This window comes from Hydra vulgaris, chromosome 10 (genome assembly GCF_038396675.1).
Source record: "Hydra vulgaris chromosome 10, alternate assembly HydraT2T_AEP".
In the NCBI taxonomy this organism is placed as follows: Eukaryota; Metazoa; Cnidaria; class Hydrozoa; order Anthoathecata; family Hydridae; genus Hydra; species Hydra vulgaris.
Genome location: NC_088929.1, coordinates 47,904,181 through 47,918,547, shown reverse-complemented (window position 1 = coordinate 47,918,547; position 14,367 = coordinate 47,904,181).

Sequence of the window (14,367 nt, the reverse complement as noted above, 5' to 3'; positions counted from 1 at the left end):
CGCATCAATTAACTTGCAATTTTACCGGTTATCTAGATTTCATTGCATTGCATCAAGCTAAATAATTTTAACATTTTTGTTATGTTAATGTTAGTTTTTACTTTTATATATTTTTTATGTATATATTTTAGTAAACTTTCCTTTAAGTTTTTGTTTTATTATATTAAGTATATATCGAATATCAAATTGTTATATAAAATGTAATTAACTTTAAACAATATTTTTGTTAAGTTTTTTTAGTTTTTCATATATATTACTGAGATTAAATTTTAGTTGTACATAAAATAAATATATTGGTATTCTACATAAATGAAACTCATTTTTTAATTGTGAAACGAATTTTTGGTGTCAAACATGTAAGTTTTTTTTACGTAAAACTTTTTTAAATCAGTAGTTTTGAAATATATATATAAAAATATTGATATTTCATAATTTTTAAACGGATATTTTACCTTTTAAGTAACACGTCAAAAAATTGAATGCAAAAATCAAATTTAAAGCAGAATCTTTAATGGATAATTTAAAAAGTGCCGATCCAGTTAATCTTTTACTGTTTACTCAAAAATATTCTTTGAAAGCTGCTTATCTGCTAATCTGTCTTATGACATTTTTGAAACTACCAGTGACAGTTGCATCTTATGAAAGAAGTTTTATTTAGTTGAAGTTAATAAAAAACTATTAAAGGTCTTCAATAAGCCGATGCAGATTAACAAATTTGTCTATCTAGTGTCCGGACTCTCGATTCGATAAAAACTAGTTCGGAACGGAACTGAATAAAAATTTTATTCCGACTTACGGTAAAAATCTGAATCGAGAAAAAAAATCTTTCTCGAAAGTCGGAAATTTATCGAATTTTTCGAGAATGTTCGTAATGTTTCAGCAATCATACTTTGTCAAAAAATTTTAAGTTTATCATTCGTCGAATTTTTTTTACTTTAATCCATAACATTTTTGAAGTAAATAGCTTATAGGATATAAAAAGTCTAAGGCATATATTAACAGTTCTAATTGTTAGTTTTTAATTCCACAGCTTTGTAAGGAAATAAAAAAAATATTTTCTGATAAAACAAACTTTATTTATTGTAATAATTAATCATTGGACCTAAAATTCAACTTTTTTATCACTTTTTTAATCTTTTATATCACTTAGAGGAACTCCGCATTTGAGCTTTGACCGTCTCTGGCTTTTGACTGGGTTTGGAACAAATCCTCTGGTCTAATGGACACTCTTCTTTTTTTATGTTGTGAACCTTGTTCTGATGTTTTATTTCTCTTTAGATGTTTTGGGGTTGACGATGCTTCTGGTGGTTTGGGGCTTTCCTCCTTCTCTTTGACTTCCTCTTCCATCATTGCGTCGGCCTCTTCTCTCTCCTCATCATTCAACAGTTTGACCTCAATTTTTTTAACCACCAACTCGTAGTTGACCTTGCCTTGATGAGGGTTAATTTCTTGAAGGTGGAAGGATCCAAGTTCTGCCTTTTTGAACTGATGCTGTTTCCACTTTGTGAAAATAGCCTTTCACTACTGCTTGATGCTGCTGGTACACAAAGCCATTCTCTCGCCTATTCTGCCAGTAGAGGCAGATGTCCTTTGTTTGCTTATCACCATTGTAATGGATCCACCTTATGTCTGTTTGGTGCTTAAGACATTGCTTGGTAAGCATCAAACTCTCTCTGCAGAGATAGCTTTTGTTGGCTGAAAGTAAAATATTTATTTTAAAATTGAATTCGTTTTAACTAGATCTAAACAATGGTTTTTTCTCTGGTTATATTATATCAGAAAAAAGTTTATTTTCATATATCTTAAAAAATAGTAAAACTTTTTACTTCATGCAATAAACAATTTTTTGAGATCCGATGTATATTTTATCAAAAAAAATGACTTAACTTTATCGCTCAAAATTTTTCCGTTCTGGGGAATATTTAATTGTAAAATAGATTTACCTAATATTGTGTGGTTCTTGATTTTGCCACAATGCTTCCACTTTCTCCATAAATTCATTGTCATCCACCACAATATCAATGTCACTCGAATTAGTAGATTCCTGTCTTTGCTCATAAAAAGCTTGGGTAGAAGGATGCTCATCTACCAACTTGCTGACAACCTCCTCATACAGCGTGTACTCTTTCAGAAGAAGACCGCGGTAGTGAGGGTTAAACAGGTTTCCCAAAATGTAGGCAGTGGTGTGCTTTCCCATGTCATTAAATCTTGATTGTTGATTGATCTGTTCCACCAGTTCTTTGCAAAATCTTCTAGCAACTGCAGCAACAAAGTGCGTTTCTGGCTCAGCCTTGAATGACTCAAAGTACTTTGTCATTTTGTAGATGGTAATCATGGCAATAAAAATGACAGGTTCACTGTCTGTTGAGAACTTTTCACTAACGAGTTTCAATGACTTAAGAGCTAGGAGTAATCCTTGCATCAATTCATAGTCATTATTTGATGGAATAATATCCTGAAACCTATTTTCAAATGCAGGTGTTTGTAAAAAATTATTTTGTGACAAATTCCTATTTGTCACAAAATAATTTTCCAAAAATGTTTTTTTCTTTTTTCTTCTTCTTGAAAGCAGAAAAAAATTATCACGCACATGCCAGTGATGATCTGTGGACTTTGTTTGACAATTTGGTCGCATTTTCAAGTATTTCCTTGAGCTCTTTGATGTTGTTGATGGACCTGCTGAGAGCTGTATTCAACAGGTGGTCACCACATAGCAATGAAGAACAGCCACCAACAGTCAGTAATGGGATTGCAGCTTTCATTGGTGCTGCGGCATCATGAACAATTATTTTTCGATTGACATCTTTCAAAATAGGGTATTCTGCCATCATTTCATCTAGACCCTATATTTTTTTAAAATTTTTTAATTTGTTCAAGATATTTTTGAATAACATGAATTGAACGATAAGTTGATCATTTTAGTTTTTAAACATCATATTATATTTTTGAAAATAGATAAAATATTTTTAAAAAGCGTTAAAATTTTTGGATAAAAAAAAAAAAAAAATAATTACCTTGGCAATCATGTAGGATGTATGGCAGCCAGTAAAGTTGTCAAAATTCAAAATAATTTTTTTCAACTTAAACTCCTTGCTGATGTAGTGAAGGGTAAGTGAAATAAATGGATCTTGAGCTTTGGAGGTCCAACAGTCAGTAGTCAGTGCCACACCTCTGCAATCTGGAAGATCCATTTCCAATTCAGACTTAATTACACACATGACAGCTGAATACATAAGTGGCAACTTGTACTTATTAAAAGTGGTTGGGTCCTTGATTGGCACCCTAGGATTGAAGTACTTGACAAAGTCTCTTAAGACTGGGTTACTTGCAACTTCAAAGGCCGATCCTTAAAAAAGAAAAATGCTAACCATATTACAAAACCTAAAGCATTTTCTGGATTTATACTATCCAAGGGCTGAAGATCTCAAAATTTCTTTGAGGTTCTCAGCCCTTTTTTCCTCCCGTTCAGACATCAGTTTGGTCAGCTTTGCAAAGTCTTGTGGGTGCTTTGACTTAAGGTGGTACCAGGCACTGAAGGTTGAAGATTGCTGCATTTTTAATTTTTGTTCACACTTTTTACATACAGCAAGGGGGTAGTCTAATTTAGGAACAATTTCCTTGTCAAAGAAATTCCAGAAAGCATTATTTAATTTTGGCATTTTGATTTGAGTTCACTAATAATTTTTTAAACTTTATCACAAAAATTTCAACGAAAAAATTTCAACAAAAAGTTTTTTTTATTCAATATTTTCTTCATATTTTTGGCTTCTTGCCTTTATCAAAACAAAAGAAGAATGAAGAAAATTTCCTTCATCCTTTATATTCAACAAACTTAGAAATATTTTAATTTTAATAAAAAAAGAAATTAAAAATTATTAACTGACTAGAAATTATTATCAATATCAAAATATATATTTTTTTTCGATAAAAGATCTTACAATCGAGGTCATTTACAAATAGTTAAAAACTAATCTTAGGTAAATACCATGAAATAGCATTAATAATACAAGTTTCGGTGATAATAATAATGATGATAAATTATAAGAATAATAAGAAAATTATATGATAATAAATCAATATCACCTTTAAAACAACAGTTAAATATAATGCACAGACAGGAAAGTTACTAACAGTTATGTACTGACAAAACGTAACAGCCAACCATGTAACTTAAACAATTACTGAAAAAAAAAAGTAACAATGTTTTAATAAATATAATAATCTTGATATCAATAATCATATAAATAAAAGTAGTATAAATATTTCATTAAAAAATAACAATAAATAAACAAACAAAAAATTTTCAATAATACTCACAAATAAAAACGTGTCACCCACTTACACACAAACATTTAGTCACGAAAAATATAGAGTTTTCTCAATAAATGACAATAATAAAATCAAAAAGTAAATCATATCAAGCAAACACATATAGTCTTTCAAAAATAATAAAATTTAAAAATTATTCTTTTTCCTTTCTTCATAATCGGATTTTTATAATATAAAAACTGCTCCGTTTATGAAGCAAGGAAAAAGAATATTTTTTAAATTTTATTATTTTTGAAAGACTATATGTGTTTGCTTGATATGATTTACTTTTTTTATTTTATTATTGCCATTTTTTGAGAAAACTCTATACTTTTCGTGACTAAATGTTTGTGTGTAAGTGGGTGACACGTTTTTGTTTGTGAATTAATTAAAATTTATTAATTATATTAAATAAAATTTATTAATTAAAATTATTTGCGAATTAATTTATTTAATTTGTTTGATTTGGTTTTTAATTTTTTTTTAGTTTTTGATTTTTTATATCTTTTTTTTCTTTTCTTCATTGTCTTTATTTTTATTTCATTTATTTTTCTTATTTTATTATTTTTTTTTTTATCTTTCTTTTTTTTTTAATTTGTTTATAAAATTCGTTATAAAAAAGCGTCCGCCATTCCGGAAATCTCTGCACTGCACAGTGGGCCAGGTGGTAGACAAAACCTCAAAAAAAAAATTTCGAAATACTTCCAACTACTTAGTACATTATATTTATAAGAGCATAATGTATGGTTTAAAACATTATTTGTAGTTTAATTGTACATCATAAATGTAAAATTATTATTTACAATTGAATATAATGATGAATTAATTTTTTTTTTTTTTTTAATATACCATAACAACATAACTATAACAACAAATAACTTTTAAATTATTTAACATATGCGAAATTAATTGACATATTATTAAAATTTAATTTGATAGCTTTTCAAAAAATACCATAACAAATTCCAAGGTCTTGTATTAAAGTCACAGTTTTATTTTGAAATATAAAGGTAAGATTCTTGTTTATAGTATAAAAATATTATGTTAAAAGTGGCTCATATAGTTTAGAACCTGCTGGAACAGCATATTAATGTTAGAATAAGTTAATACAATATATGTACAGCCTGTTGGTGCTGTTTTATTCTGCTCATAGCTGCCCCTTTAGGTTTGGTAAACATTTAAAAAATATATATTGTTGTAAAATGCTATTCGCGACAAACCTATTTTTTGGTTTGTTGTCATTATTAGGTGTTGTGCTTATTGTACTGGCCTAATTAAATATATCTGAAATAAAAATAATGGCCATATTCATGTTATATTAGTTTATAGTGGTTGCACTAATAATTTTAAATTAATTTTTTTGTAGTTGATATGAAGATAAGTGATGTCCATAACCGTATACGACATGACCAACTAAATCCGAGTGATAAATCATTTTCTTTGTCTGTAGAAGCTATTTTAGTCTCTATGAATTTGGGTTCTACTGGGTCTGCTGCATTTTGAAAAGTTTATCAAAAGAAATGGAAGGATGCAAACCGAGGAAACATAAAGTTTGAGAGTAAAAATAAAAATTGGTTGACTCAGGACTTTAAATCTACATACAGTAATAATATATCTAAGCCTGATAATTCTAGTCAATTACATAAGATTGGTGGAAGACCAAGTTGTTCCTTTAATGTTGCTTCTGACAAAACCAAAAGGAGAAGACTTAATGATATTATAAATAATTTTTCTAGTGATGAGTTGCTCCACTCAGCAAGGCTTAAGTTAAGAAATGAGTATAATTATGAGGCTGCCTTGCTTAAGTTGCTGAGATATCAGAACCTTCTAGTCAATTTAAAAAGTATACACCTGATGAAGGTCTGGCATTAATTATAGATGGTGGCATGTCAAAATCAACCTACCAACTTATGAGAAATGGAGCTGAAGAACGTGACTGCCATATATATCCTTCATACAACAACATAAGATTGTCCAAAGCTAAGTGCTATCCAGAGAACATCTTTGTTGATGATTATTCAGCACATGTACCACTACAAGAATTATTAAAACATACAGTAAAAAGACTTTGTGAGGTGCAAGCTCCTGTGATCAGCACAATGCTAGATGGTTTGACCCGGTTGACTTTGCGTTGCAAGGCTGGGTTTGATGGGGCTACTGGGCAAAGCATGTACAAGCAAATTAGTAGTGAGGAAGCTGGAGATCGTAACTTAAAAAAAGAAGAATCTCTGTTCATTACCTGCTTAGCACCACTAGAACTCAGTGGGTTCTGTAATAACAAAAAAGTACTATTATGGCGAAATGAAAAGCCATCATCTACTGCATATTGTCGTCCAATAAGATTTTCTTTTCAAAATGAAAGCAAAGCAGTTGTTATAGAAGAAGCAAAATATTTAGAATCTGAAATCAAAAAATGTGGTGTTTTTAATTTTACTTTTAATGGAAAGGAACTGGTTATCAAAAGTATTATTGAACTGACCATGATTGATGGCAAAATTCAAACTATTCTGTCTCATGTGATTAACTCAACTCAATGTTGCTCTGTGTGTGGTGTGTCTCCAAAAAACATGAATAACTTAGAAATGGTGCTGAAATTCTAATAATTTAGAATTGAAATATGGTCTTTCTAGCCTGCATGCCTGGATTAGGTTTTTTGAGATGGTATTGCATATTGGATATAAACTAGAAACTCAAAATTGGCAGTCTAGAGCTATAGAAGATAAAGAAAATGTTATGCAAGTGAAGAAACGTATACAAACAGAATTTATGAACCAAATGGGACTAGTTGTGGATTTCCCAAAAAGTGGAGGATCTAGTAAGTGAAATTACATAAATACTTTTATATAAATCATCAGGTTAACTATCACATATATACAATTTGTAGGTACCAGTAATGATGGTAACACTGCCCGACGAGCCTTTGCAAACTATCAATCAACTGCTAAAATTTTGAAAGTAGATGAAACTCTTTTATTTTATTTTTACATCATACTAGTCACTTTATCATCTGGATTTGAAATTGACACTGTCAAATTTAAAGAGTTCTGTATTACTGCTCTTAAACTTTACATATCTAAGTATTCCTGGTATTACATGGCACAATCAGTACACAAAATTTTAGTTCATGGCCATGCCATCATTGCTAGACAGTACTTGCCAATTGGACTGATGTCAGAGGAGGCCCAAGAGGCCTGTAACAAGAATTTTAAAAAGTTTAGGGAAGATTTCAGTAGAAAGACTTCCAGAATTGACACAAATCGTGACCTAGTTAACAGGCTACTTGTATCTAGTGATCCTGTCATAACATCATTAAGAAAGTGTAATAAAAAAAATGATAAGAGTTTAAAAAAATACCCCAGTGAAGTTTTGGCTTCGCTGAGGGAATCAGCTCCACCTTCTTCTTTTTCTTTGTAGCTAAACACAATTTGTTGTTTGATTTTTAAAAAAGGTTGATATTGAAAAAAATATTTTTTTACTACCTAAGCCAATTAAATGTCTTTTATTTTATTAAAAATTAAAATATTCTTGTTAAAAATAAATATTATTTCATATATAATGATTATTTATATATCTAAATAGGTTTGTGGACCAATTGGGTAATAATTAGGTTTTGTCCACCACTTCCCCACTGTGCACTGTCTGATTATACAAAATTAAATTAGAATTAATAATTGTCTAGAAATAATTGAACAAAGATAAGATTACATCAAATTTTAATTTTTACCACAAAAAAATTAAGACGTGAATTCAACTAAAGTTATTAATTAAAATAAAATAAAAATAAATCATAAAAATAAACAAAGAACAACAAAAAATTTGTTGTAAAATTTAAAGAGAAATAATAATTTATCGTTTCCGAATTTTTCAGTTTTTATCGGAAATTTCTCGAAATATCTCGTAAACCGGAATTTTATTCGACAAACCCCGTACACTAAATCCGACGTTACGAAAAAACTCGTAAACGAGAAATAATAATTTATCGTTTCCAAATTTTTCAGTTTTTATCAAAAATTTCTCGAAATTTCTCGTAAACCGGAGTTTTATTTGACAAAGTCCGGACACTATGTCTTTCATCAACAATTGAATTAACATTGAAAAAGTTATAAATGATTTCGCATCACTGAAGGCCATAAGAGTAAACTTAAATTGATATTTGAAAAATATTTAAACATTGTTATTATTGAAGTTTAATAAAAATGAAAATTAGCTTAACCTTTAATTATTATTATTATTTTAACATTTTAACTTTATTTTTTTATGGGAAGGGGGGGGGGGGAAGAAACCCAAATTTCAGTCTCGCTTCGGGCGTCCTTTTGGCTTGCTAATGCACTGCGAGGAAACACAAATATAACAATATAAGTTCACAATGATAGAGTAAAAGAAAAAAATTTCCGTAAACAAATATAAAAAACAAAAAAAATTTTAAGGAAATATAAATACCCTTGTTATCAAGTATAGCACAAATATAAAACAAAAACAAAAACAAAAAACAAACTGGCTTTTAAATTATTATTAGCAGTTTCGAAGACATTAAACGCATTTTGAAACGTTGGGTTTTAATATCATTGAAACTGCTATAAAGCTAATAACTGGTTAGTTTGCTATTTAAATTATAAAGCTATAAAGCACTTTTTAAAATCTTGACAAAAAATATTTTTTTTATATTTCAAAACTGCGCATTTATCAACGCTTCGAAGTCTTTTTTGAAACCTTCTCTCATAACTTCTTTTGCTGTTCTATTATCTTGTTTATTTTCTTGTCAATTCTCAAAGTCTTTGTATATACATAGTCCGGTTCCACATATAGAGAGGACATTGCATAAATTTACGGCGAAAGTAAGCACATATAGGTTATTTAAATGCATGCATAGTATGCATTCATTTAAATAACCTAAAACGCGTTTGTGTACGATACATTTAAATAACCTATACGCGCATATATACATAGAGGGTTGGGATAAAAAGTTATTTTAATTTAATTTTATCAAATGGAAAAAATTCAACAAAACTTTCATGATAACCGACTTTCATGACATGACAACCGACTTGACAATGACAATGAAAATGACTCATGACATGACAACCGACTTTCATGATAAATGCATCATGATCAGAAGTCAATTTAGATCCATATGTTAACTTTGTAAATGATTTTTGAAAATATTGTTATTATCAATATCCTAACGAAAATAATTTTAATGGAAAAATAAAATTCCTTTACAATAATTAAAGTGATGAAAACTTGGAGGTGGGGGGAATTGGAGTATGGCATATTTTTTGTATCAACATTCTCTCTCCCCACCCCACTAAAAAATTAGTAAGTTTGTAACTAAATATTTAAAGTCTAAATAAGAGTTTTTAAAAAATTTCAAAATTTTGTAGAAGAAACTGGATATCATTTCAATAAAATTTGCTTATGAGCAAGATATAAATATAAAACAAAACTTCAATTCTGATTTCAGGGCCGACAAACCCAGGTGCGCGTGCCCTCAACATTTTTCCTCGACGACTATTTTTTTTTTTTTTTTTTGGTTTTTATATATATATATATATATATATATATATATATATATATATATATATATATATATATATATATATATCAAAAAAGACATCGCAAATATAAAACTGTATAATATAACCCCCGGTTAGCAAAAATGTTGAAACTAAAATTAGAAATTGCTTCTTAGCTTTATTTGGCTTTATTTAACTTTAGCTATAGTTGCACACCAAATGTCAAGTCATTAATAAATGCACATAACAACAAGGTTTTACAAGGTTTTGAAAATATAACATCAAGCCACTCTAAAATCTGAAGATCCTGAATTCAAAAATAAAGTTTATTTCGGTATAAGTGAAATCGCATTTAAATTATAATATGGCAACCATCTTAAATCTTTTAATACACCGAAATATATAAATGACACTGAACTTTCCGAAGAAATATGGAAGCTAAAATCTGAAAATATAAAACCTTTAAATTCATGGAAGATAATAGCACAATGTAAGCCGTACAATCAGGCATCAAAAGTTTGTAATCTTTGTCTTCGCGAAAAAATTTCATATATTATCATACAGAGGAAAAAATTTACTTAATAAAAGATATGAAATAGTATCAAAATGCCGGCATTCAAAGAAGTTTTTACTTTTCCTATTCAACACCGGGGACTAAAATCTTTGACGTCTTTTTGTCTTATTTTGTTTTTGTAATGTCAGAAATCGTTCCACCATAATTTTATTTTGTAATTTTTTAAACAGTTTTTTAGTGATGAACAGTTTTTTAGTGATGAACAGTTTTTAGTGAATCATACACAATGGCTGATAATTGCCGGAAGACATGAAACTTAGAGTTCCATTAAGTTGTTTTTATTTAAATTATTTTATATAAATTTATGCATATATTTATATATATATATATATACATATATATATATATATATATATTATATATATATATATATATATATATATATATATATATATATATATATATATAACTACAAAATTGATAATAAACAATATAATGGAAAAAGGTATGCCAAGCAAAAAAAAACAATAATTGAATTTTTGAAAATTGAAAAAAGATTTATTTCTTTTAAATTAATATATAAATGATAAAAAAGCACTAGAGGCCTTTCACTATTTTCATCAGTAGTGCTATGTTTAATGCTTTATCAGATTTTTTTATGTAACTGTTGAAAGTTAGATAATAGAAAAATTAAATTGCTATATTGTAACTATGAGTTACCACTGTAAAATTTTTTTAAAAAGGAAGTCTCAATTAAATGTGTCATGTTTTTGTTTATGTAAATGACTTTTATATGACAACAAAAATTTTTTTTTAAGAAACCGTACTAATTTGACCATTAGTACGGTTTCTTAAATTATTTGTTTTTCCAGTGTAAGTAGATAAACCATTACATGATAAATACTTTAAATAATAAATAACACTTTTGCTATTACAAGTAATGCGACTTTTAATATTCCAAATAGTTCCATTAGACGTCTCAAACTTATCAACTTCTTGTAAATATAATTGGCAAATTTTACAAGGAATATCTTTACATTTGAATAAACCCGTTTTTTTGATAGATGAAATAGAATGAAATTTTGAAGAAGTTAGTTGTCTAAGTAAATTTGGTGGTTGTTTGTAGGCTATTACTGGATGTATATTTGAAAAAACCTCCTTTACCTTTGCATTAGTAGATAGACTAAGTAAAAGGTTAGTTTCTGTTAAAATAGGCTGACAGTTTAAATTGTTATAAAATGTAGTTACCAGAGGAAAAACTTCTTTGGATTTTTTTAAAGGTGCTGGTCCTTGTAATTTGGCATTATGAAATCCTTTTTCTATAATATTATCTGGGTAAAGACATTCTTTTAACCATAATTTTAGTTCCGTTAAACGTAGTTTTTCTGTAGCATAATCCGAGGTTAAAACAACTATTCTTTTAGCAAAATTATATGGGATATTCTTTTTTATGTGGAAAGGATGAAAACTATTGTAATTTAAATAGTCATGGATATTTGTTTCATTGTAAAATATATCTGTTTTGATATGTTTGTTGTTTTTAAGAATAACCGATACATCTAAAAAATTAATGACATTGTAGATATTTCCGTTTTTATTGTATTGTGTACCTAAATCAGCCGTAAAATTAATTGAATTATCTAGTTCTTCTAGAGAACTTTTAAACTTGGCGATGTCTAGATTTTTTGGCCATATGTTAAAACCATCATCAACATATCTAAAATAAAACTGTTCAATATTTTTAACTTCTTGTTTTGAAAAGATTGTTATATATCATTGGAAAGGTTTTTAATTCAGTATTTTAAAGGTGAAAAAATTATCAAAATTGAGTAATTCTACAAAAAGTAATGGCATTTTGAGTACCCAATTTTTGATAAATGGACTTCTTGAAGAAACTGTGATCAAATTTGAGGTTTTTTTTAACTTAAAACGTCATAATTTGATCAATTCTTATCAAAATACATACAACTTGGTATCAAAAGATAGGTCTAACAAAGGGCAATATATATATATATATATATATATATATATATATATATATATATATATATATATATATATATACAAAAGGTGTGCAAAGGGCGCTAGAGGGGCGTCTACAAAACTCTGTTTTAAATTGAAAAATGTAGATTTTTTAAAAAAAAATATTTTTATTTAATTGAAATTCATAATTTTTATTTGTATTTTTTAATATATTCTAACAGGGTACCATCAAATATGATTTGGATACTTTAAGTTGATAGTGTAGAAGTCCTTTTGGCTTCGGGCGCACTCTCTGACCCAATACCAAGATTATTACTTTTTATCTTCATATAAAAATGCATGCAATTTAGTATCAAAAGAAAGAAAGGTTTTAGGGATAAATGCGTGAAAAGGGTGCAAGAGGGTATTATTTGGAAGCTCTACACCTCTCACACCTTGGGTAAGGTGGGTAAAAACTCAAATATTATTTTTTTGTAATATAAAATAGTATTTATATAAAACACAAAATTTTAATAAAAAAATCAAACTTAACTATATACAAAAATTAGTATACAAAAAGATTATATACAAGTATCAATTTAATAAATATATACATACATACTATACATACACCGATCAAGAAGTGTACATAGATTCAGCTAAGTGAATCTATATCAACTTATTAATAAGTATATTTATAGTTGTTAATAACTACATTTCTGAATCCTCTGCCATCCCTCTTCCATCATCAGGCCCATATGCGGAAGGCCCTTTTTGATTTAGGCCCAAGGTGGCTTTGGCGCCAAACCAAGAAATCACTCCTCGACAAGTCTATATTTAAAACAAAAATATTAAATGAGTGCTCGAAAAACTAAAATGAAAAATAAAAATTAAAACACAGTCAAAAACTTACCTAGGAGGTCTTGTTTTTCACTCTATGAGCCAGATGGCAGTGATGACGTGAATGAAGCTGGTAAATTTAACTTTTAATATGAAATAAGTTTAAAAACAATTATAAAAAATAGTGTTCATTTAGTAAAAAACCATTTAAAAAAACAAATTTACAACATCATGAAGATATATCTACCAAGTTCCTCCCTTATGCGCCTCTTACCTCCTTTAGTGTCTAGAGTGTCTTTAGTGTAAAAGAAAGTGAGAAATACCTTTTATATTGCCGCTTCAAGACAACTTTTTTAAGCTGGTTATCAATGAGCTTATGCGAGTGTAAATGGTTAGCAATGGAGCATATTAACATTGATTTTAAAATGCTAGGGGCAAGGTTATTCCGAAAAAATCTGTTCTTCTGCAAAACTGACCAGCTGGATTAGATTTACTATTTGTAATTATTAGCAAAACTTTTTCTCACTAACTGACTACCAGAAACATGATCATAAGTTGCATCCTCACCTAAAACATAAAACTTTTTCATTCAAGCCTCAGTAGGGAGTTTTCCAAACAATGCAAGCGCCCACATTTCTTTTATTGCAGTTTTATTACAAAATAGCTCTCTTAGAATTGCAAAATTTTACATTTCACTCTTCCAACAGTGAGGAAATGTTTAAACTTACTGTAATGCTTGATAAAAATGAAATAAATATGAAAAAGAATAAGAAGCAAATAGCAGTTCAGCTCATTCAAATTGCCCCAGGTTGCACAAACTTTGCTTATAGTAAGATGGTTGACTGCAACTCTGTCTGACATTGTGTTAGATATATTTTCAATAATCGAATTATGACATTCATCGAGGCTACTTTGGTAAAAATCTGAATAAACAAATGCCATAAAATCAATTGAAGTGCATATATGACTTTCACAATCAAATGCTGTTCCTCCTGGTAACTGATCTTGAGCAAACACAAGACCTTTATCTTAAGATGTTTAGTTAATGCTATTAATGTGGACACTTTCTTGTAGCATCAAACCCAAGAGTAGGATTATTATTATGCATAGCCCACTGTGCTACTTGCAAATCTGGAATACCGCCAAGTTCACGAGCTCTTTGCTCAACAGTACTTCGATGAGGAATAATATTAAAAATAACACCCATATAATACCCTATTTTGCTCATAA